Source organism: Caretta caretta, chromosome 2 (assembly GCF_965140235.1).
Source record: "Caretta caretta isolate rCarCar2 chromosome 2, rCarCar1.hap1, whole genome shotgun sequence".
In the NCBI taxonomy this organism is placed as follows: Eukaryota; Metazoa; Chordata; order Testudines; family Cheloniidae; genus Caretta; species Caretta caretta.
In genome coordinates this window covers 241,931,230-241,958,382 of record NC_134207.1, presented here as the reverse complement: position 1 = coordinate 241,958,382, position 27,153 = coordinate 241,931,230, and positions in this window count along the sequence as shown.

Genomic DNA, 27,153 nt, shown 5'->3' with positions numbered 1-27,153 from the left:
TTTGTCAAGCCTGACCTTAAAAACCTCTAAGGAAGGAGATTCTACCACCTCCCTAGGTAACGCATTCCAGTGTTTCACCACCCTCTTAGTGAAAAAGTTTTTCCTAATATCCAATCTAAACCTCCCCCACTGCAGCTTGAGACCATTACTCCTCGTTCTGTCATCTGCTACCATTGAGAACAGTCTAGAGCCATCCTCTTTGGAACCCCCTTTCAGGTAGTTGAAAGCAGCTATCAAATCCCCCCTCATTCTTCTCTTCTGCAGGCTAAACAATCCCAGCTCCCTCAGCCTCTCCTCATAACTCATGTGTTCCAGACCCCTAATCATTTTTGTTGCCCTTCGCTGGACTCTCTCCAATTTATCCACATCCTTCTTGTAGTGTGGGGCCCAAAACTGGACACAGTACTCCAGATGAGGCCTCACCAATGTCGAATAGAGGGGAACGATCACGTCCCTCGATCTGCTCGCTATGCCCCTACTTATACATCCCAAAATGCCATTGGCCTTCTTGGCAACAAGGGCACACTGCTGACTCATATCCAGCTTCTCGTCCACTGTCACCCCTAGGTCCTTTTCCGCAGAACTGCTGCCTAGCCATTCGGTCCCTAGTCTGTAGCTGTGCATTGGGTTCTTCCGTCCTAAGTGCAGGACCCTGCACTTATCCTTATTGAACCTCATCAGATTTCTTTTGGCCCAATCCTCCAATTTGTCTAGGTCCTTCTGTATCCTATCCCTCCCCTCCAGCGTATCTACCACTCCTCCCAGTTTAGTATCATCCGCAATTATCATGTTGGGTAATTGTGAATAAGTATGGCCTAAAGAGATGATAATAAACACCCAGAAGCTGCTGTCTAGTTCAGACATTCCTAAATGTGGTAATTCAAGGATAATTGGATACACACTTGCCTAATCAATACTTTGATACCCATACTTTCTTGATATGCTATTATATGAATCTCTTAGTTTTGCATACCTTTATATTTTCATGGTTTCCAAGTGATCAGAGAATTTAGACTCCAGGAGAGAATGATTTCCTTGTTGGGAGACTAGTTAGTTGACACAGATACTGTATGCTAGTCTAATTTATTTACACATTACTGAACAGAAATATTAAATGGCAAAGCAAAGTGCAGCTTATAGTTCACAGATGAAGCACAACCGTTTCAGAACTGCAGTTGATGCTTCTGTCCTTGTCTCCATCTATACTAAGTTCAAATTCTTAGTCATGATGTTTTTGACGTCTACTTCTAAAACACAAAATATGTTGCAAATGCTTTTAGGCCTAAGCCACTTTTCCCCATCACATGGACTTCTTTTATCTACAGGCTTGTCTACACTTGACATGCTACGGCACTGCAGTGTAGGCACTACCTATGCTGATAGAAGGGGTTTCCCCATTGGTGTAGGTAATCCACCTCCTCTAGAGGCAGTACCTAGGTTGACAGAAGAATTCTTTTGTTGCTTTCATGCTGTCTACACCAGGGGTTAGGTCGGCTTAACTGTGGGACTGGACTAGATGGCCTATTGTGATCTCTTCCAGTCATACATTTCTCTGAGTCTGTGAGTCTATGTTGCCCAGGGGTATGTATTTGTCACAACTCTGAGTGACATAGCTGGGTCAACCTAACTTTTTAGTGTAGGCTAAGCCTAGGAGTGGAATTCATATGATAGAGGTCTATAAAATCATGACAGGTGTGGAGAAAGTAAATACAGAAGTGTTAGTTACTCCTTCTCATGACACAATAATTAGGGGTCACCAAATGAAATTAATAAGCAGCAGGTTTAAAGCAAAGAAAAGGAAGTATTTCTTCACACAATGCAAAGTCAACCTTTGGAACTCTTTGCCAGAGGATGTTGTGAAGGCCAAAACTATAACAGGGTTTGAAAAAGAAGTAGATAAGTTCATGGATGATAGGTCTATCAATTTGCCATGATGGACAGGGATGCAAAACTGTGCTTTGAAGTTTGCCAGAAGCTGGGAATGGGCAACAGAGGATGGATCATTTGATGATTACACATTTTGTTCATTCCTTCTGAAGCACCTGGTATTGGCCACTGTTGGAAGACACGATACTGGGCTAGATGGACCATTGGTCTGACCCAGTATTGTCATTCTTATGTTCTTAATAGTTTTGTAATTTTGCCACAATATCAGTCATTTTATATCTATCTGTCCTGAAATAAATCTCTGATAGAATAAAATTGCTTGCACTGTGGGAGGTTTACATACATCCTGAGCTCTCAGATACATATAGTAAGCACTGTCTATTGCCTACTGAATATTTACTTCATACTTCTCAGTACATCATATGGTTCTTTCCCAGAACCTATATCCTTGGCTATTCTTTTAGCATGTAGAAAAAAGAGATTTATAAATAACTCAGGCCACTATAAGAAAACACCCTTAAGCATATCCTTTTACTGTATTTACTAACAGCTTTTCCATACTATTTTTATTTATCTTGAGATTAAAATAACTTTATTGTGCCACGTTCAATATTCTGCAGTAAAATATGTACAGCAGGTCTGCTCTCACCAGCTGCCATTCATAAATTGCCTGGAAGGGGGAAAGCAAGGGAGATAGTAAAGTGATCCAACAAGTCATTACATTCTATGATTCATGTATCTGACCTAATTGGATCCTTTATAAAGTTCTGCATTTAAGGACACTACTTCCATGAAAGAAACAACCCAGAAGTTTATACCTCTTACCTAGAAGATTACCTAGAATCTCTTACAGGCAGATTTCTTAGCATACTGTTTCCTTTGAATGCCCGTTTATTCACAGGTTCCACTCCAAAGACCTCCTTTGTGAAATATTTCCAAGTGATATATATTGAAAGTGGAGCCTGTGTATAAATAAATAGTATTTCCATGATCCTCATGACCTGATGTTTACACAACCCTGTACAGAAAAGGATTGAAATAATGGCCCTTCCTACTGCAGTGGCTGTGCATTTGTCTGACAGAATGCACCCCTGTGTTCTCACCCTAAAACACTATTGTTTGTATAACAATCTTTGTATAAAGTATGCCCTGTGAGGTATAACTTGAAAACTCCTAACTTGCTGATCAGTAACATAATGGTAAAATGTGTATAGCAGCATTATGTGTGACACTATAAACTTTCTCCCATGTGATGCTAGAAGTGCACGTTCAAAACTCATGTAGCACCAAACTGGACAGATAGGCCTGTATTGAACAAATGAGTGTGTGTTTGCCTTAATTTGCATTTAAGTAGTAAACAGAGTCATCAGAAGAAAGGGGGAAGGGAGGAAATAAAAGGAAACCTGCATGCAAGTATACATAGGTAAAAATAACCCATCAGGGAACATCCTTCCACACAGATTCTTTGTCTCCTGGTTCTGAGCTAGAAATGCTTTTCATGAGAGGGACTGAAACTATAAAAAGGAGGGGCAAACACCCCAGGTGACTCCCCTCTTTCTCTCCCTGTCTGTTTTACTTTTTTCGTCTCAGATGACAAAAGAAACCGCTGTTGGACTCTGGGGGAGCGGTCCTGACATGAGTGTTTGATCAGTAATGCTATTGGGAACACATTGGTAAAAGCTTTACCTTGAATTAAGTTTAATCTGTGAAATTGAGCATTAGAAAGTATTTTTTCTTTATTTTTCTTGTAACCATGTCTGACTGTATAGCCTATGCTTATTTTCACTTAAAATCTATCTCTTTGTAATTATTAATCTTGTTTTATTTAATCCAGTGTGTTTAACTTTAAATGTGTGGGTAACTCCATTTAAAGTGGCAAGTTGTTGTATATTATTTCCCTTAAAGTAATAACCGACTTAATAGAGTTGAACTGTCCAGGACAGGGCTGGGCAGTACAAGACAAACATTTCTGGAGGAAAATCTGGGACTGGGCGTGTGATGGTGTCATCGTGCAGCATAATCAAAGATGGTGAGAGCCAGGGTATAACTGGCAGTCTGCAGTTACAGAAACACATCTGGGAGTAACCTGTATGCTGGCAAGCTGTTTGTGAGTGGTCCAGGTTGAGAGCTACAACAGTAAGGCATAACTAGGCACCCCAGGTTGCAGGGGTAGGGGTAGCACAGCCCCTCGCTTATCTAGATTGCACCCTGCTATGTCACACTTCATAAATGTTACACTCTTTTCACACACCTCATGCCTGTGGTCCTGAGCAGAGGTCAGTGCCAACGGTGTTGTTACTGTCAAAAATCAGAGATCTACCTATTTTTTCTTGAATAAATCCAATACCAAATTAGAACAAAGGAGACATTTTATCAGAAGTCTTGGGTCTCCCCCTTTTTTGAAGCCTAGTTGCTTCAGTGTTTGTCAGATCAGACTATTGTGGGAGACCTTGTGATGTTGCAAGTAATGGACTGTTGCATTGTTGAATGAATAAGAAAAGGAATAGTAATTATAAATAGAAAATCTGCTGCTCACACATGAGTATCTTGGCAATCAGTGCTGGTTACCAAGGAATATAAAGCAGCGCACATGATGGCAGAGCTGTGAAAAAAATGCACATTGTTTTTTATGGAATTGTGTGCAGAAATATTTGACATTTCTCACAATGTTGTACCCCCCCCCCAAATGTCATTGCATATGACTTTTGTGTGTGCAGAATTGTGATTTTCACATGGAAAATAGCAGAATTCACATTTTCACATGTTTTCAACCTGAAATCTGCCTTAGCTCATGAGCAGGCCCATTCTTGTCAGGGAATGTGTTCATTGTCATACACAAATTGACTCATTTTGCACTATAACAACAAATTTTCATTGAAAAATGGGCCTGTTTCCATTTACGTATCCATGTACCTAAACAATTTTCTTTTGTGGAGATGTTCCTTGTGACCAGGTGTATTAGGCTTTCACGTCCTTCTACCAGAAACTCCTGCTGCCTTGGTGCACTCTGCCCAGGGAAGCAAGTTTTTAAGAAGAGAAGGACAGCATGATTTGGACTTCCAAAGTTGTCTAGAAAGGCATTTTTGGGCCAGCCACTAGTGGAACCAGCAAGTATTGGTCCTCCAGGAACTATAAGGGCTGGAAGCAGGCAACAGCCAATCAGGGCCCAGCAGGCCAAATAAAAAGTGCTGGTTGCTTCTATCTATCAGATGGCAGTTCCTGGCTGAAGCCAGGGGAGGGAAGAAGGAAGGGTATATAGCTAAATGGATGGATCTTCCTTTTACCACAAGCCAAGCTGACTACACTTTGTGATTAGGTCACAGAGAGACCTTTTTGATTTTGTATGTGTGCATGAATGTATGTGTGTTAGGGATTGGACTATTGAAACTAGATGAGCTCACTGCATCAGACACCCCCTGGCTCCAGTGTGCCAGTGACAACTGGTACCAGAAGTGCAATTGACCAAGCCCCCCTCATTACAGGGGGAGAATGGAAGACTTATTCAGACTTTTGACACAACAGCAGGCCCATGCTGAAGCCCAGCATCTGCTAATGGAGGGGCAAAAAGTGGCCCAGCGGACTGCCCAAAGGCAACAGGCTGTATTCCTGAATATGCTTTAGCTCCAGCAAAAATACCAATGGCAAGAGGGACAGTTTTAGGAATCACTGCTTCTTCAGTGGGTGGCCAAGTCAGATATGTTTGGAACAACCATACTCGGTTCTGGCCTGTTCCTTGCCAAGTTGAGGCCTGATGATGATCTGGAGGCCTACTTGGTCACTTTCAAGTGAGTAGCTGTGACTGCCTAGTGGGTTAAGGGGACCTGAGCTGCACAGCTTGCACCTTTCCTGTCCAAAGAAGCTGAGGTTGCCTACCAGGCCATAAACAATAAAAGAGTTAAAGATTTTGATGCCATAAAAGTGGCTACTGTTGACCTGTTGGGCATGTTCCCTAAGACATATCGCCATCAATTCTGATCAGAACCTTTTTCTTCTGGGTCATGGCCCCACATCGTAGCCTAAAGGATTTGGGCTACTTGGTGGTTCCAGCCAGAGACCCATACTTCATTGGACATTATAGACTCAGTTGTCCTAGAGCAATACTTGGAAGTTCTGCCAGTGGCAATTCAAACCTGAGTTTGCAGGAATAATCCCAGCTCACTAGCAGCTATTGTACAGATCCACAAAGAATATCTTGTTGCAGGTTGGCCCAGTAAAACAAATTGATCCAAGCCAGATGCCCCACCACAAGCTGATCCTTCCAGGACAATGCCAGTGGACCTCGGGAGCCGGAGAAGGTCAGGTTCTGCTCCCCATGAGACAACCTGAGGTGTTATGACAGGGGACACCTACCATGTCTTGGAGGTGAGACTAAAAGCTAGTAACGAGGGCTCCCCTAGCAACCTAGGGTTTGCTTTCATTGCAGGAAGCCAGGAACCTCTTAGAGGGTGATGGCAATATGTTCTCCTCTCAACCAGGTCAAACATGCTTCCTGGCACACCAGATTCTGACAAGCCCAGGAACAAAACCTGAACATAAGACTTAGCAAATCCCCGAGAAACTCTGCAGAACCATGGAGTGGGAAGTTCAGGCAATACTACAACTTGGGGTCATTGAGGAGTCCAAAATTCCATGGTGAAGTCTGGTGGTGCTCATACCTAAGACAGACAGCACTGGTTCTGTGTGGAGTTTGGGAAGCTGTATGCTGTCTCACAGTTTGATGCTTATTTCATACCCTGGATAGACAAGTTCCTGGACCATTGAGGGAAAGCCAAGCATATCACAATCCTAGACTTAACAAAACAGTATTGGCAAATACCTTTTATGCAAGACGCAAAAGGAAAGGATGATGTTTGCCACTCCTGTGGGTCATTTACAATTTATTACCATGACCTTTGGTTTGCATGAAGCCTAGGCCACCTTTCAGTGTCTCATGGACCACATACTTCCCCACCATCACCAGTTGGTATTGGTATTTCTGAACATTGGTTATCTTCAGCTCAGACTGGAAGTCACACTTCGTCCCTGTGGCATCCAAACTACAACCACTGGAAGAGGCTGGACTCACAGCAAACCCCCAAAAGTGCAAATTTGGCAAGCAAGAAGCTAGATATCTTGTGGGAAATGGCCAAATCCAGCTTCTTTGGGACAACACAGAGGCCCTAAAGAAAATCCCACTCCCCAAGACCAAGAAGTGAGTGTTTTTAGTCTTAGTGAGTTAGTACTGTTGCTTCATATCTCACTTTGTATCTCTGGCCACCCCACTGATGGACCTCAAGAAGATGTCAGCATCAATAGTGGTACAATGGGTAAGGGACTGTGAACAAACCTTTGAAAAAATAAAGGACATTTTGCATCAGCAACCTATGCTCCAGTGACCAGACTTTTCATTACCATTTATTCTGTAAACTGATGCATCCATAGTTGGTCTAGGAGCTGTGTTACTGCAAAACTTCCAAGGAGTGGAGCACACAGTTCTTTATTGAGCAGAAAACTCCAACAGAAGAGCAAGTACTCCACCATAGAGAAAGAATGTCTTACTATAAGGTGAGGTGTGACGGCACTAAATACTATCTCCTAGAATCCCTGTTCTGTCTAATAATGGGGCATGCCCCCTTAAAATGGATGCAGCAATGAAGAACACCAATTCCACATCATAAGGTGGTACTAAGCCCTGCCACTCTGTACTTTCCAAGTACAATACCAGCCTGGCACCCAGAATGGTGACACAGATTTCTTTTCCCAGACAGGAGGAGATGTGAGAATGGGCCATGACAGATTTGGAGACTATGGTGAAGATGACTGTTTGAGATTCTTAAATCATCCTTTCAAGAAAGCTACATACATCTGTGAAAAAAGAACATATTTTAGTGCCTTGTCCCTCCCTGATAACTATTTAATAAAGTTTACTAAGACATTATCTCAAATAATGACAAGGCTTTACTCTCCCTTTTAAATTACTGTAAAGGTGATATTGATTTTTTTTATTATTATTTTTTACAAACAATAAGCCCACTTGGAGTACCATAAAACGCCATGTTGTTCCTTCAGAAAGTGCTACCATGTGGTGTTAGTAGCTTTGATTTTTATTTAATTTTGTGATTAAAGTTTTATTGATTTCCCTGCAGGGTAAAATATATCAATATTTTTGGTTTCAAAGGAACACCCAGTAACAAGGAAATGTAAAAGGACTGAACACTGAAGCAGGTGCTTTATTTTAAATGTATGAAACCTCTATTGTGAATCTCTTGAGCGTGCCGCCATTAACACCTTTCAATTGCGCAGTTCAGTCTTCACTCATAGACCCAAGTTCCCCAGTGCCTGCTAGTTCACAGGCTTATGATTTTAACTAGAAAAAGGCTTATTTAGGAGTTGGTAGGAACTAATATTTTATAAAAAGAAAAGGAGTACTTGTGGCACCTTAGAGACTAACCAATTTACTAACAAATAAATTGGTTAGTCTCTAAGGTGCCACAGGTACTCCTTTTCTTTTTGCAAATACAGACTAACACGGCTGTTACTCTGAAACCTAATATTTTATAGAAAGCTTTTAAGCCATCAAATGAATTGCACTAAATATTATTGTAAATCATGTGTGCTTATCCCTCACTGGTGATTGGCAGACTACAGTATACTGCCTGGGAGAGGTACATTCCATGTGAGTTTATATGTACAGGAAAGCTTTGCACTTCTTTTTCTGAAGAGTTATAGCCTGCCTGGGCTCAGAGTGGATGATCAAACAGAAGCTGTGCCCGCTAACAGACACAGCTGTGACTTCTGTGTCATCTATAAACCCATAATGGAGATTCAGTTGCTTGGTTTGCATTTACAGAGGTTCAGACAGGAGCGACTTGTCCAAATTCCACAGATGTATGTTCCCTTTGGAAATAGGCTGCTGCACGGTAGGCCTATCTAGACAACAAAAGCAGCCTCAGGGCCCTGACATGAGAGAGCCCTTAAAGTCCATTCACCTCTGTATGCACATACGTGACCCCGGTTATATTAAGAGGGGGATATGCCATTTAGCAGAGGCAGAATTAGACAAATTACATGCATAAAAAACAGTTTGATATAAATACATTCCAAGGCCAGCCCTGCACAGCATCATGAAACCTGTTTTAAATAATGGTTGCTTAGTTACTTCTTTGACTGACTTCATTATTAGCATTTACCATTCCCACGCTGTATCCAGGTTTCACTTCTAAATGGCTTATAAAGGGTTAATACATTATTAACAGCTGCTATAAGCATGTAATAGACATAAGGAATATATGTTACAGTTGGGTATAACCATATCATTAGAAGGTGTTGCAGAGTGTGATAAATCATGGTTATCAGCAATGTATTGATCCATTGGACCCTATAACAACTGTTTACCCATTTATTAAAACATCTCCTAATCCATCATTAACCCTTCATAAATATTTATAAATGGAACCTGAATAGAAAGTCAGATCCATTTTCCTTCGATCTTATCCATTTGGCTGTTTTTAAATACTAAACTGAGTTTGAAATGTATGCCACAACTGCAGAGATTTAAACAACCTCAAAACACCTTACAGCCGAGGGTATGAACTTGAATATTTTCATAGCATATAGTATCGAGAGCTTAACTGAGCATGTTGCAGCCAGTTCCAGAGACAGGAAATGGAGTGACATGGCTGCTCATCAATAAAAACAATAAGAAAACAATCAAATACATACATACATACATACATACATACATTAATTAAATAGAAGGAGACTAGAGACTTTCTGCTCCCAAAATGCTGCTCTTCCCCCAGCTCTTTTTCATTCCTTGTCAAGAATAGCTCTTATAAATAAATACAGCCAGGCTTCTGGTGTGCTTATTGTACTGATTATATTCGTCTCAATGTTACCCATGCTCCCGCCCATCCCCGGGTCTGTTTGTTATATCTACCTGTTTTGTCTCATCATACAGATTGTAAGCGATTGAGGGCAGGGACCATCTTTTCATTAGGTGTGTATACAGCATCTAGCACAATGGATCCTGACAGGGGTCTGTCAAATAATTATTAATAATTATTAATAGATAATAAGACAGGCCCATTTATCTAGATATACTTGAAAGAGGAGTATATTGCTACAAAGGTTAGAATGAGCCACCTAACACTGACCACTAGCCCAATCCTGCATTCTTTACTCAAGCAAAAGTTCCATTGAAGTAACTGGGAATTTTGCCTGAATAAGATCCTATAAAGCTGTGTCCATATTATGGCTTTTAACTTGGTTAGCTTTGCTCTCATTTCAATTACAGACCACCAGGACCTGGTTAATAATATTACCATTCAGGGCTTAAAACAGTATGCTTCAGCAACCAGATATACATTCTCTTTTGACTCATGTGTAAGATCTTTCTGTTCTGCCAGGCTTAGTTTCAGTTATCATTAGCCCCACAAAACCTCATTGTGCCTTCACCTGAGCACCACAAACAAGCATACAGGGAAGCATATGTTCCTCCTATCCCCTTCCAGAACGGCTGATCTTTCAGGACCTACCATAAATATTTCCTGGCCAGTTTTGTCTTACACATAAACTGTCTTGGGAGGATTTTTTTAAAAGTCCCATTGCCATTTGTCAGCAAGCAAACCTGGGCTGGCCTTACAAATAGTTTAGCTAACTGCATATGGAAATGAAATGGTGTAAGGGACCACTCAGATCTTGGCCATCTAAATAGACTGCCAAATCATGAACCACAGGGGACTCAGGTCAGGTTGGGAGGAGACACCAAGTGGTGTAGGCCTGAGAAGATTGCTACCAGGTGGGCTACATATGTGGGGCACCAATCCACTTATAGGGCATCCACTTTGGGAGAAGCTAATTCTGTATGATGAACATAAAGAATTAACATGTGTACACACATTCACCCTGCAAAGGGCTCTATGCTTTCTGAAGTGCCCCATGGTTATCACAAAGTGGCTTAATAGGAGGTGACCTCAGAGTTACTTATGTCAGGATTAGTTTAGCCAGTCATCTCAAAACAAAACCACACAGCCCATAATATAGATGGAAGTTGGATTTTACTATATATGCAGCTGTGGTCACTGTCCTACAGCTGTTGGATGAAGAAATATTGTGTGAGTACTTGGTCTTTTTTTCAAAAGACCTTTAAAAAAAAAAAAGCCAAGAAAAATGGTACAGCACGATGCTGTTTGGTGAGTTGCCAAGACAAAGAAACTTGTAGATTTCTAGGGACAAGAGGCCATGTGAAAGGAATTTTCCTCCTTTTAGAGGAATATCAAAATATACCAGAGGATTTATTTTGTGCACTTGGCAGAGGCTTGATTGATCAGCATAGCAACATCAGCATTTAGTTCAATTTGTTAAAAATACAGCTCGAGAAACCAAGGAGACGAGATGTACTGTAATACTGAGGACACCGGGTGCAAAATAGGGATGTAAGGCAGAACTATTTCACTCAGAGTAACAGACATATGGAATAAAGTTCTAGAGAAGGCAATTAAAGCAACAAGTCTTATAGGAAGAAGGGAAGGATGGCTTCGTGGTTGTCTCAAGAAGGGGCACCACAAGAACCTTGCATATCTCTTTGTGCCTCAGGTTCCCCAGATGTAAAATTGGGATGTGTCAGGGATATTGTGAGGCATTGATATTTGTAAAGTGCTTTGAGATCTTCAGTTGGAACACACCTGAAAAAGCCCCATACCTTATTGATTTGGTTTGGTTGTTTCTTCAGAGGAAAAGGGAGAGATGGGTGAAAAGCAGGAAGATGGGATGAAGGTAACATGAAAAAAAGACCAGGCCTATTAGGGAGCATAGTCTTTTCCACTTTCTAAAATATCTTCTGTCCTCACAGCAGCAATAGTCTTGTAGCTTCCTCTTTTCTACAGCTAGCCGAACAAACTCTCTGCAGCAGGCCAGCTCCTGGATCTGTTTATTTACTTGAGATTGAGTGCCAAGGATCTTCTGACAGGAAATGAGTGAGACTCTGAGGAGAATATTTTGGTAACGCAAGAGGAAACCATAGATTTTGGTAATAATGTTATTTTATTTTCTGTTTGTTTAATGTTGATACTATATTAAAGATCAATGATACATCAAATGTGGGGAAAGTAAACATGAAAGCCGAGCAGATAAAACTGTATAGAACTCCAAGTAAATTAACAAGTTCCATATGGATATTTTGCTCACAAGATAAACAATTTTTTTTTCAGTCTGAAAAGATGGATCCTGTTTTTGCTAACTCCAAATGTAAGGATTACAAACCAAATCCTGCAGCCTTTACTCAGGGAAAACTCCCATTGAGCTCAGTGGGAGTTTCTCTGAATAAGGGTTGCCGTATTTGGCACAGTAACTTGTTTGTTTCCTTGTGGAGCCTTTGAGAAGCCCCAGGACTTGATTACTAGTGATAGGCAGCGTAAACTCACCACTGGAGTCAGCAGATTCTGACCTTCCTTCTGTAATAAGGAAACCCACCCTGGTTCCATTTGACTGGGCTAGGAAATAAAATTTCATTTTCTTGCCAGCACTCATTTATGTCAGAAGCAAACAGTCTGTCACAAAAAGTGGAGCAAATGAAACCTCCTGAATCCCTTTTTCTAGGAGGGAACCTAATAGTGAAGTGAAGGCGGTGGCTGTACCATGGACCTGATCCAAAGCCCAGCGATGTCAGTGGATTCATATGGACTTCACTGAGAATTCCGCCATGGAGAATTTGGAAAGAGACCCCCTTCTTGCTTGTGATATTGCAGCAAGAGAACCCTGGCCAAGAACATCTCTATGATCTTTACCAGAAGAGGGAGGTTTTAAAAGGCCACGGGAACTCAGGAATGACTGTATTGAATCCCACACAAAGCATATTTAGGAATCCCCCAAATGAGATTACCATGAAAGAAAAATGCTGATTGGAATTGAGGCCAATTAGTGCTTAAAGATGTTTAAAAACTTGATGCAATCAATGCAGTCTCTTCTGCCACAGATGAATCTTGCACATTTATCACTTGTGCATTCCACAATGTTGTATTGCCAGATTATTGTACAATTCACAGTCCCTCTGTCTTAGATGCTCAAGAATCATGGCCAAATTGCATTCTCATTTACTCCCCGAGCTGCACCAGCATACATGAGCGCACAATTTGGATGTCAGCCTTCGTTTCATTTCTGTAGTTTTGCGATAGGCTGCTCACTGTTTTTAACATTTTTAAGAGCCAAAATCAATGATGGCACCTAACAATTCCAGGAAAGAAAAGTGAAGTATTATCATTTGCCCATTCTTCATGGATAGTTAAAGATTTTTTTAAAAGCTTTGACAAATAAGGAGAGGCATTTTAAAAGAAACCTCCAGCTTTTTAAGTGTTCTAGGTGAAATGCTTTGCTTGGCTCAAGGATCATCATCAAAATCTGCTGTGATCACTGCCTTTGCTAGCAATCTCATCAGAAAGGCAAGGTCTAAATGGGCATGAAGCCTGCCCATGGAGATCCTCATTCTCCTAAAGTTGGCATCTTGGGCTTAGTGACATCGACATGATGATGCAGGGAAGCCTGCATTGTCACAGCACCTTTCAGTGCATCTGAGATTGCCATCTCCAGGGCTGTCAGCCTGGCACTTTTCACAAGGAATGACATTTATTTCTCTAAAAGAAAAGGAGTACTTGTGGCACCTTAGAGACTAACCAATTTATTTGAGCATGAGCTTTCGTGAGCTACAGCTGAAGCTCACGAAAGCTCATGCTCAAATAAATTGGTTAGTCTCTAAGGTGCCACAAGTCCTCCTTTTCTTTTTGCGAATACAGACTAACACGGCTGTTACTCTGAAACCATTTATTTCTCTAAGGATTTCAAAAGAAGTGGAATCCAGGGGGAACGAGGAGGCTCACACTTTGTGGTGTGAGGATCAAAGGTTGCTATAATTCTGTTGTGCGTGTTTTTAGACAACTTGCTGTTGTTACATTCACTTTTTGTTTTTCTCTGAATGTTGCAGCTTGATCTTTTCTAGCTTGTCCTTTAGGGGACAGCTAGTGGCTGACTGCACAAGGGGAGGGAGAAGCAAGCACAAGGAGCCTTTTTTATCCCCTTACTCCCCTGTGCAGCAGCCAGTCTCAATTCCTGTCCACACTTTCCCTGGGTGAGTCTAACGCTGACAGTGCCACTAGACTGACTAAAGTGGATAAAGAAGGACAGAGCGAAAGTCAAAGCCACCATTCTAACCACCCCCAGAGGAATTCTGATGACTCAGCCAGAATTGCCACAGGAACTGCTAATGGAACAAGGGTTTGAGCTGTCCAGGGCAGGACATATGCATGTAAAGCACCTAGCACAATAGGGGCCTGGTCCTTGATAGGAGCCTTATGGCATTACTGTAATACCAATGATAAATACTACTACTGGAGCAGAGCCCCTTCAAACACCACAGCATGATGAGTGCTGCAGCTTACCAGCCACAATAAGAGCCCCGATTGCTTTCTTAAACTGTAATTATTGGGAATCCTTTTTACCTTCAGGACGTTCACTTTGGTTTAATTTTCATGTGGTTCTGTATTTTCTGGTTTCATCTGGTACCTGAAATGCTATGAAAAGTAAATCTTGAAGTGCATCTGAAATGGCAAAGCAGAGTTAAAACTGGCACGAAAGCTAGCCAGATATTAGGCTGAGATTTCATTTTCATTAGGTTTATAATCATTCTTTGCAAGTTTTCACTTGAACTGTTTGCATCTTGAGTTGGGAATAAGTTAGGTGTGGTTCAGTTCAAGGCCTGGGTGAAGGGTCTGGTGAGTTCTTATTTAGTCAAAGCAATTTATCCGTTATTACTTTTCTGCTCCTCTGTGTTTCTGTGGATCTAGCAATCTAACAAAAGATCTCTGCAGGAAATAAAGAAAAAAGAAACATTGAAATGTACTGTACAAAGTATGTATTTATGAAGTGCTTGTAACTGGTGTAGTTTAAAGAGAAAGAATGCCCTGCTTATGCTGTGTCACTGGTAGTCTATGCAAGCTCTCCGTATAACTGCATATCCTGAAGCAAGAGGAAAAGGGCCAATCTTCAAAAGTGTTTAAAAGGTTTTCAGCAGCTTTTGCTGCAATAAGTGTACTGGAAACAAAAGAACCAGAAAACAGTACAAAGGCTATAAAGTTTGCATAAAGAAACCATTATGAAGGTGTGCCAATGGAACAACTGTTTGATGTTGCGTTACAAATGTAACGTTTATTTTACTTTGTTAAGATTTAGTTTAACCAATGGCTTTTGCAGTTAAAAAGCATTACAATCTGGGACTGTGAGCAAGGACATCGGGCTCTTTCACGAGATGGATATATATTTATCAGAACTTCCAAACCTTAAGATATGAGTGGAGGAGGCTGCACGCCCAGTGGTCTGATACTTCTCTGAACTTTGGGCTGCTGGATCTGATTCCATGGCTTGGCCCCTCTCCAGTTTTGAGGATGATTTATCACTACACTATGACAGTGACAATGTAATGCAAAATGCTACTGAATGTCTGTTACTGAATATCAATCAATCTGTCTGTCTAAGCTCATCACAATAGTATCTGACCATTTAACAAAATTACCATTGTTCAAGTAGTCCTTTCTCCTTCCCCAAGGCATCTGAAGGTTTTATTATTAATATTATCTTTCCTCCTCCCCAGTAATCTATTTTCTTGCCATCTTTACTGATTTCATTGAAGCTGTAGGAAAGTAAAGTGGTAGAAGTGTGTTTTACACTTTCCTTTGAAAGTTGGACTGTGGTCTTGTTCACCTTCTTCAGAAGAAGGGATTATACTCTTTGGGCACCCGCTAAGAAAAGCTCTGTGCCTTTCTGCACCTTAACAAAAGTGGCAAGACTTCTAATTCAGGTCCCTCTGATGGTCGTTTCTTCTCATGCCAGAGATGTCACAGATTCATAGCTTCCTGTCATCGCCAAAGCTTCATGTATGTTGTCCTACTCTTGAGACTTGTCAAAGTTTGCAAAAACCACTTGAGAATCAGATTTCTAACCATTCTCTGGTCTTATGTGCTATTAAGATGGTTATGCTATGAAGAAGCTTGGATGGCAAAGTCCTTTGCATTGAGGAGATTTAACCATTTCTTGTGTTTTTATGTTTGTATAGGGTGCACAGAGTTTAAAGAGAGGCTTTCAATAAAACTAATTAAAAGGTACAATTTCTCTTAGGATTACACACCTGACATATAATACTGACAAGATCAGGATCCTCAACATGCTCATTCAAGTATAGTTTTAGCAGCAAGAGAAAGAATGCAAAATAACAGTGTGGAAGGAATTCTATAAATTTCTTGTCATGAATAAATGAATTAATATTGGAGCTGTCCCAGTGTTGTTTTGCTGGGGCTGGGAGCGGGGGGTAGCGAGGGTTAGTTCACCAGCTTTATTAATCACTCCCACCCCAGGCTGTGGGCTGCTAATCACTGACACAGGTCTCAGTGTACCCATTCTGGGTGACTGTGTCTTGAACTATGCCTACTGTGTTTGGAACTGGAGGATTGTGTTTTTAAGGGCCTGATCCTATGAGATACTGAGTGCTCTCTGTAAGGTGAGCTCTCAACTCCCACTGAATTATTGAAATCAGGATGTAGTGAAGACACCCAGTGCCTTCCACGATCAGGTCCTTAATGCATAAGTAATGCCCTGTTTAACTTGATTTCATTTTAGTTTGTACACACATAAAAATGGTATCTCTTCCTTATAGCTAACAGGAAAATAAAATCATCAAACTAGTTTCTCTTCATACAATGGGAGAGTCACATGTATTTAAGTTTCCCCTTTCCCCCTTTTAAATATTCCAGAAGTTGGATCTTGCAACCCTCAATCAGGCAGATGTCCAAATGAAAGCAATGGGAGTTTTGCTTGAACAAAGACTGCAGTATTGCACATCAGGATTTTAATGAAAATGCAAGTTTTTTTCCCTACAGCTATGTACTCTGAGAGAGATTTTACTCACTCAGGGAATTGTAACTAGAACTGGTGGGGAAAATATCAGTTGGAAAATACAGTTCTGTTGAAATTGAGATGCTTTGTAAAATCTTATTGATTTTTCCAAAATTCCAATTTGGGGGAAAAAGGTGGGAGACGAGAGTTCCAAAATATCCTGTTAAGACCTTTTTGGAATGAAATGTTTCAGTTTTTCAGTTTGAAATGCCTTTTCATTTTGAAGTGTTTTTATTTTGTATAATAATATGCAATATAATATAAAAAGTCAAAATCAAACCGAAACATTTTGATTGTGTCAAAACAAAACGATTCAATCAATTCAGAATGATTCTCTCCCGAATTTTCTTTAGTGAAGAATTTTGAAATTTTGTGGGGTTCATTCAGAATGAAAACACATTTTGAAATTCAAAATCCTTCTCAAAATGGAATTTCCACACAGCTCTAATTGTCACCTTACAGCCTCCCCTGAGTAAGGGATAGTACCCAGCTGCATGAACCCATTAACAGACCAGAGAACACATTGTCATTGAGCCCTGATTTACATTACAAACTTATGTCAGTGTAACTATGTCGCTCCGGGGCATAGGTGCTGGAACTAGGGGTGCTGGGGATGCTGCCGCACCCCCTGGCTTGAAGTGTTTGCCATCACATACCAGGTTTACAGTTTGGTTCAATGGCTCTCAGCACCCCCACTGTATGAGTTGTTCCAGCACCTCTGCTCAGGGGTGTGGAAAATTCACACTCCTGAGTAATGCAATTATACTGACGAAATTCCCTGTGTAGACAGCACTATGTTGACCGGGGGTGGGGGGCTTCTCCCACTGACATAGCTATTGGCCTGCACCACAGCGGTACAGTTGCATTGGTGCAACTGCAGTGCTGTAAGTGCAGACAAGTCCTGAGACAAACACAATTCCTGCCCTGTTTTTCCCTTGCTGTGTGGGGTAGCAAGTTATTTCACTCCTTTCCACTCCTTAACCAGTCAGACACTCTGGCCAACAGGTAAAGGGGGAGGAGCCAGGATTCCTCCCACTTCTCTCTGTTCATATGCAGGCACTGGGGAATAGCTGGCCAGCAGTTCTGGCTCTCGTCATGGCAACCAGAATAACAATCTCAGCAGAGACCTTACCCTTCCTCCATTTCACTGCATAGCCAAGGAAGGACTGCAACAACCTAATCCGCCAGAATTAGCTAACTTTGAAACAGCCATTTGTAGTTCTGTTGTTCTGGGTAAGTGACATTCAGAGCCTGATCCTTGGCTGGTGTAAACTGGTGTTGCTCTGCTGAAGTCAGTGAAGTTAAGCCAATTTACAGCAGCAGAGGCTCTGGGGCAGTGCTTCATCAAATGTTGCAGCTGCACCTTTTCCAGTTTGTTTATTAAGGGCCAGGCTGCAAACTGTGTGAATGATCAATGGGGGAAGGAGCAAGGAGCTGTCTCCTAACCCCTTGTGCCCCGGCACAGACTTCATTTCCATTGCTGATTACATTTCAGGTTTATCTTAAAGGTGCTGGTGAGCACAATGAGCATTTCCTTAATTCATCAGCTGTACTTTGTTGCCATTTTCTTGAATTAGAGTGTTTCCTTGTAAAAGGATTCTGCTTAATTCAGAGTGAATTATCAGGGGTAGTGCACAGTGATTTATTCTGTAAGCCTTATGCTGTAGACTGAAATTGCTTTTCCTCATCTTGGCACATGGCAGTCCAGTGTGCCCCCCATGATACATTGCCCGAGAGAGCTCGGGGAAGTTACAGCAGCTGTCAGGGCAGCAGTGGCAATATTTGATCATGAGCAGACTGTGATATACGTTTGCCAGTAAGCAAACCTATTCCTGGCTCCTTAACACTGGTGCATCCCCAAAAGACAGAAGTATCAGTGCAAATAGACACTACACACAGTCAGTTGTTCTAAGGCTCTCAAGTCTTGGGATGACATTAAGGCCTTAGTTTGCCCAGCCTTTAATGAGTGTACAAGGGGAGAAGAGTCTGCAAACAGTTTAACCTCCCACTTTGTATTCCTGCCCTAGTCTCAAGTCAGAATCACAGCCCTTGACAGAAGGTACATAATTAATAATTAGGTCTAGCAGCGCTGCCACTGCTAGACTCCCCAGACTGGGTGAAGTTTAGATCAAACACACCCTTCTCCTGAACTTACCAACATATCTGGCCATACATGGGGGACACCACACATTGCCCTGTCAAAGAGATGGTCTCCCTCTTTGCTCCTGGAGGGATCTGCAGGCCTGCAGCACAAAGAGCCATTTACTGCTCCGATTTGATTTACATATATATAAACTAGTGCTGGAACAGAGGTGGTCGCAAATGGCACACAGGCAATTACCCTATCACTAAATACTAATGCCTGTTTCCCAGAGAACAGGTCTGCCTCAGTAATTAACTCTAGTGAGATTAAGACAGAGAGAAAATATTCTTGCTGCTTCCCACATCTTCCCTAAAGAGCTGCATCACAAAACTAACAACCCAGCATTTTCTTCCAAGACTAAAAACTTCCACACACACTAAGAAAAGGAATTTGTACGACTATATGGAGCAGTGCCACATGACTATCCCTGCACTAACATTATACATATATTATGGTAATGCCTAAAAGATCTAGCTCCATTGTGGTAAGTACAGTCAAGACATTTAGTTAGAGGCACTCTGTGGAACTCATTGCCACAAAATTCCACTGATTCCAAGAATTTAGCAAGATTCAAAGTGGAATTGGACATTTATATGGATAACAAGAATATCCAGGTTATAATTGCTAAACTAAATGCAATGGGATATAGAACCTCATGCTTCAGGGTTTAAACCAATCTCTAACTAGTAGGGATTAGGATAAAACGTTCATGGGGGCAGATTATACCACATCTCCCTTCTATGGGGTGTCCTGCCCTTTCCTCTTAAGCATCTGTTGTTGGTCACTGTTGGAGACAGGATACTGGTTTAGATGGTCTCTGTGTCTGATTCAGACAATTTCTTTGTCTCATATACACCCCAAGAACATTTGTTATAAATACACAAACAGACAAAGCATGGGAGAAAGGAAGTATTTTTCCTCATTTCACAGATGGACAAACAAGGCACAGAGACAATAAGAGCCAGATCTTCCAAGATATTTAGGCGCTTAACTCCCATTGACATCAATGTGAGTTAGACTCCTACATATCTTTGTGGATCTAGGCCTAAATTGCTTGCTCAAGATCATGCAGGAAGTCTGTGGCAGAGTCAGATCTTCTGCATCCCAATCCAATGTAGTAACCACAAGACCATCTTTCTCAATTGGTATTTTCTTTGTATTGACCACAGTACTCTTGTTTAAGACTAAAGGACATGAAACAAGAAGACACATGCCATGTCTTTACTTGAGTTACTGCTCCCTGAACTCAATGGCAGCCAGGTTTTAAACTGGAAGCACTAAAAGTTCTCATTAAAATTGGTTCAGCTGTTACTGTCACATTGAGCTACAGGCACACAAAGACTCCGAAATATGAAAAGTCAGGGCTATTTGTTTAAAAACATCAAAAGTGTGTAATCTGGGAGTACTGTGATGGATTTGACAGCTATACAGGCTCAGAGATAGTGAATAAAAATATGTTTGTGACTAATATATTAGAGATTTTGCTCAAGAAAAAATTATCTAAGCATGATTCCCTTATAGTGCTGTGAAGATCAGTATCTGCAGGGGTTATATCTCTACTGTAAATACCAAGAGCCCAAAGGAAATTTTAACTTTACCCTGCTTTTAATGACTTTTACATTGGGGGTTTCTGAATAGAGTGACTTGCTTTCTTATGTCAATCCTATTGTTCTTCCCCATTCCTGCTATACCCCCTGCCAGATGTGAGAAAACCTCACTCCCCACTGAACAGTCTCCGAGATGAATAAATACCATGCTGCACATGCTGTTTAGATTGTCTCTGGGATGGATAAGTGGAACATACATTATTTCCAAAGAATAAGAACTTAAAGTTACATGTCTACGTTCATTCCAAAGCTGCCTAGAGCCAGCAGTGCACCATGAGGGAGTGATAAAGACGTACACCATAGTACAAAGAGGTATGGGGAGGCATTGAGCCTGATTCTCTTCTGCTTTGCACTTCAAAATGTTCTAGTTCAACCATAAGTGACAGGCTTGATAAAGTGAGATTCTTACACAGGAGATCAGACTAGATGATCATAAGGGTCCCTTCTGGCCTTAAAAATGTACGGATCTATTAATCGTATGTGGTCTTTTAATTTGTGTAAAGCAGATGTAAAACACACATGTGTAAGTGATCACACCAAGAAAAAATGGAGAATCAGTCCCTCCAGAGGCCAGGGTAGGTATAATGCTCTTAGGGGAACGCTCACCCTAATCAGAGTTGATCTCTTTGTGGTGAAGTGAGCTGATGAAGTGAGCTGTAGCTCACGAAAGCTCATGCTCAAATAAATTGGTTAGTCTCTAAGGTGCCACAAGTCCTCCTTTTCTTCTTGCGAATACAGACTAACACGGCTGTTCCTCTGAAACGTCTCTTTGTGGTGTTTAGCATCGCTGGTAGGTCACCAGATCCTACATTCAGGGAGCATTGAAGAAAGAGGAGGAGAAGGGACTCCCTGCAGTCTCTCCTATCTATGCTGGGGTAGCTATAATTTGGCCCAATAGATATAGCTAGACGTATTTTCTCAAACTATGGAATCTATTCCTACAGGTGGGACCTAGACAGTGTCTGACGGGGATTGAAATTCTTGCCATATGTTTTCATTTACAATCTTCAAAATAGGAAAATGCTAATTCATTGGTGGCCTGGGCTCTTCCCTTTATACTATTCCGCACTTTGTTCCAGCTCCAAGTAGAGCCCCACACCCAGCAGGGACTGGGAGTAGTTTCTTCTGCAGTGACTTTACCTGGGCACCAGGGGTTACTGCAGCACTAAGGGCAGAGAGACTGTCTCTCCTCTGCTCTCAGTGTTCCCTCTGCTGATGCTAAGCCAGCGTAGTGCCATCTGGGAGGTGAAGGAGGCAGATGCAGCACTGTTTTACCAGCAGGGAGGCAAGAGGGACAGCGTTTGGGGGAAGGACGAAAGAAGGGGTTCTAGAGGAAACAGTCTGGCAGTGATGGGGACCAAAGAGAGACCCAAAGAAATAGGGTTGAATGGGGAGACATGTGGGGAAAGATGTTCTCAAGGCAGGATGGAAAAGCAGGATAGGGGTGGAATGGGGGAACGGGAGCTCCAGGAGGAGCTGACTAGGGAGGGACAAAGACTCAGAAGGGATCATAGAATCATAGAATCATAGAATATCAGGGTTGGAAGGGACCCCAGAAGGTCATCTAGTCCAACCCCCTGCTCGAAGCAGGACCAATTCCCAGTTAAATCAGTTAGATCTGCTGCCATGTCAGAAAGGGAACAGGCTGTGGAGATGGGGCTCCCTTGAGCCTCTTATCCCTCATACTCTCACTCCCTTTGAATCCATTTCCCCCTGCAATTTTCAATTCACTCTCCAGTTTGGGGTTGGATCAGTCTTTCCACACAGGGATAAACTCTGCACAGCGACAAGTTCATCCAGCCAAATGAAAAATGTCAAGATAAAAACTGTAGTAACTGTATATACTTTAGTGTCATGGTATTTCATTGATAATTGCTATTGTTTCTAGCACATGGAAAGCTCAATTGCTTTGGTAAAAATGGGCCTGATGGGAAAAAGTTTGAGAACCACTGCAGTAAGACGGGTTTCAGAGTGGTAGCCGTGTTAGTCTGTATCAGTAAAAAGAACAAGGAGTACTTGTGGCACCTTAGAGACTAACAAATTTATTTGGGCATAAGCTCCATGCAACTGATGAAGTGGGTTTTAGCCCACGAAAGCTTATACCCAAAAAAATTTGTTAGTCTGTAAGGTGCCACAAGTACTCCTCGTTCTTACTGCAGTAAGAAACACTTTAACAATCGCTGCAATGCAGCCATGTCTGGAGTGGAACATTGGCAGCTGTACAACAGCCCACAGCAACTACACAATGTGCACAAAAGGAAATAAAGAACACTCACCCTACCTAAAACAGCAGGGGAGAGTTAGATAGACACACTGTAATTACTAGAGCAGTTTGAAACTCAGTGGTTTTGTTTCATAGGCAATCACATGAATATTTCCATCAGTAACTGCTCTTAACCATCCGCGCCCCAAGTTTCACTGTGACTTCTGGCTTCTGCCAAATTCCAGCTGGTTTTGCAATGTAATAGGGTGGAAGGGCAGATTTCATACTCAAAGACATGAATCAGCCAAGATTATGAAATGCACCTGGGATTATTTAGTAACTACAAGTGTGTGATGACTGGAGGTCTGTCAGAGCCATGGAGTTCAGATCCAGATCTAAAGAGCCCCAAGGTTGGGGGGCATTTGGAACTAGTGTTCTAGTTTGGGAGATCCTAATAAAAGTATTTAGCACTTAGATTGCATAGCACTTCACATCTTCAAGAGCTGTACAAACGTAAATGAATTATCTTCACATTGGTCTCACTAGCTCAGTTTTCAAGGTGAGGAAACTGAGAAAAGAGAGTTTATTTTAAGTGATTTTCCCAAGGTCACACAGGAATGCCGTGTCCAGGCATGGCATTATTGGAGTGTCCTCCAATAATGAGGGGCCCAGTCCTGAAATCTTTACTCAGGCCAGTGAAATTAACATGGCCTAATTGACTGAAGATGGGGCTGTGAAAACTCCTGAGTCCTAGTCTGTGCTCTTCCACGGACTCCAGATAGGGCCTTGGTTACACATCTTTATCTCACAGTGTCTCATCTCCAGTACTGTGAAATGGGTTTCTAGTGAGGGTTGTCAGCACTCTGACATTCACACTGCCCTTATTTCAGCAAAAACTTGAAGCTGGAAACCGAAATGGATAATGAGGCTGATTCGCCTCCTGCTTATACACCATTGTAACTGGCCTGAGTTACCCCTGTTTTTTGCCAGTGAAGTGAAAGGAGGTTCAACCCCCATTAGATTCCTGACTTGAAAAATGTGGGCACATTTCAAACAAAGCAATCTCAGTGCCTGATACTACTTATATCGTGTGTTATCATGTCACGACAAAAGGCAGGCCAGTAGCTTATCTGAGATATTGATCAAATTTTCACGAATGTATTGTTGGCATAAAGCAGCTACACTTAATTCTTTTTTGGGTAGGGATACTTTATAGAGTCTCCCCTCTTCTCTTTCTGCCCATCTGCAGCTGGTAAATTATTTCTGTTCACTTTAATCCATTTTTTATTATTCTTCAAAATCTCTCATTTTATGTTTCTGGCATTGCTCAAAATAAATCCTTTCAAAAGCTCAGCAGTATTGTCATAAGGGATGTCATGTTTCGTGCAGTATGGGCATATCCTCTTGGAGTTAATGAATTAGTAAATGAGCAAATAGTGATTTGAAATTAGTTAATTGTCTTAACTTAAAAATCTATGTATTAATGAGTTCCGTTAAGTGAGCTGCCGTTTATTGTCTTTGACATTTTCCCCACTTGGTTTCCTTTCCTGTCTCTCGGTTTTAATGCTGAGTGCATGAGATGACTAAACGGAGGGGTTCTAATGTGCACAGATTTTTTGCTTATGCTACTTAGAAGGATCTCAGCATCATTCTCATTTCATATCCTCAGATAACCTTGCACTTACAGCTGATATTCTTGTTACATTTTATGGTTCTGGTGTAGCCTGCATCTAAAGTTACTCACAACCATTGCTGACTTCACCTACATTTTGTTTCTAGATAGTCCGTCAAACTGCTAGATATCTCTGTTTACAAACATTAATTAAGCCTCATCTAGTTATTTAATAGCTTGAGAAACTGACAGCCAGTGTTACAGTTATAACTAGTTTTAGAGTAGCAGCCGTGTTAGTCCGTATCCGCAAAAAGAAAAGGAGTACTTGTGGCACCTTAGAGTCAAACAAATTTATTTGAGCATAAGCTAAACCAGACTCCAATGAGAGACTGCTGAATTGGAATTAATTTGCAAACTGGATACAATTAACTTAGGCTTGAATAAAGACTGGGAGTGGATGGGTCATTACACAAAGTAAAACTATTTCCCCATGTTTATTCCCCCCTTCTTCCCCCTCACTGTTCCTCAGACGTTCTTGTCAACTGCTGGAAATGGCCCACCTTGATTATCGCTACAAAAGGTTTTTTTCCCCCCATTCCCCTGCTGGTAATAGCTCACCTTACCCAATCACTCTTGTTACGGCGTGTACGGTAACACCCATTGTTTCATGTTCTATGTGTATATAAATCTCCCCACTGTATTTTCCACTGAATGCATCCAATGAAGTGAGCTGTAGCTCACCAAAGCTTATGCTCAAATAAATTTGTTAGTCTCTAAGGTGCCACAAGTTATAACTAGAACTGTGCTGACAGGAAACCTAATACAACAGGAGATTCCTCTGACCTCAGGTTCCACTGGAGATTCGAAATCCAGACAGGAACCTGAAGCTCAATGGCAAAATTCAGGAGGGGTATCTGGATAGGCCAGATTACAAAACTGAATCCTAACCATGGTCTGATAAGCCAACCTCAGATAATCCTGTGGACGGGGAACTAGGGATGACACTCTGCCTGGTGCATAGGGTGTGTGTATCTGGTGTAGAAGAGCAGAGTCCTACCATGTGTCACTTAGATAGTATAGTCTTAAGGCCACTGTTGGATTCCTCAGAGCTCTCTTTCCCTAAAAATTGTTCATTTCAGGGATTTTCAGTTGTAGTGGGTTTTTTAATATAAATCTGAGGACTTGAGGTGTGGAGTACTTCTGCACTGGACTGTATACCCTAATCTCCCTTTGGTTTCAGATGGATTTGTAGGCACTCAGCATCTCATAAATTAAGGCACTTGAAGCTCCAGTTTCAGATTATTGTTTTTAACCTAAAATCAAGCAAAGTGTCTCATTCTCTCCTGTCAATAAGTAAATATGTGAGTGAACTTTGGGTTCCTTTACAAGGGCTGCAGCCCAGAAAAACACATAACCGCATGCTTAACTCTAAGTTGAAATTAATAGGCCTACTCATGTGCTTCAGTGCTTTGTTAGATCAAGGCCTAGATTTACAATTGTATTTATGATCACAGGTAGACTCACTCCTCTAGAGCACCCAGGAAATACAATTTTATATTTGTTCTTTCCTCTCATTCCTCTGGGAATCCTGTAACAGAGGGAGCTAGTTATTTTCTCATTATTAATGTTCTCCACCAGAAAGCAGAAATGCAAGTTTAATAGTGCATTATTTCTGTGTCTCAGGGCGAGGAGGATAGCAGAGAATGGAAATGTGCTTATGAATATAATATACTTTGGATTAAGTTATGAGGCTCTTTTACCAAGGATAGCCTTGTTAGAGATGTTACAAGCACCTGTTGAGAATGAAAGGAATTAGAACAACGGCTTGTGGCATTTCTGTAGCTAGGCCATCTATCAGCACTTCCATTGTAAAGCCCCTTTTCTTACGGGCTTATTGCTCAACAGCAAAATTTCATTCCTGGCTGAAACTTAACAAACCAAGTCTCACTCAGGAGGAGCAATTTTGTCTGGTTTTTTTATTTTTTTCATTGTTATTAATTTATTTTAATCGCTGCTGCTATGTTTAATTTATTCATATTTGAGAAGAAGTTCATATATTTTAAGTACTGGGTCACTTTTCATTTTGTTCTTCAAAACCAGCATTCATTTTGAAAAATGAACTAGAAAGCAAACAATTATTTCACAATCACACAGGGCCATATTCTCTCTGCTTCTGTGAGGAACAAGGAGGCAAAAGAAGCAAAACTTACTGAGTGCAGGGAGCACCAGCTCTGTTGCACACTTTCCTCTTACCCTGACCCCGCAGAACGTTCACCCACGGACAAACTCTGGGGCCAGAACTTCGCATAGGGTTAGGAATGAGTGCTGTTCTCTGTCATTCTTCCCTTTAGACCTCATGCATTTCCTGTTGGATTAATGGTGCTCCAAGCATACTGGGTGTTCCCTGAAATGGCTACTGCAGAACTATGATGGGAGACAGTCTTGATAGAGCTTCTGCAGGAGTTTGGGAGACTATCAGGACAGCAGTGTGGACATGCAGGGGCACTGTGGGTGTCCTGAGATCTAAATCTGCTGGTTTCGGGGTCCTGCCCATTGCTGGAGATGTTGACCCTACTGTCCATTCCTTGGGCGTGGGGTTAAACTTCATGCTCAATAGAATAAGGAGGAGCAATCTCTGTGAGATGTATTGCACAGAACGCCATGCTTTCTTTGTGGGGTTTTCATACACTGGGGAGAACATGGCCCCTAGTATTTTGGAAAAACCCATTTCCAGTGAAAGAAACATTTAACTGTGGTAAATTGTTGTTAGGGATACTCAGTGACT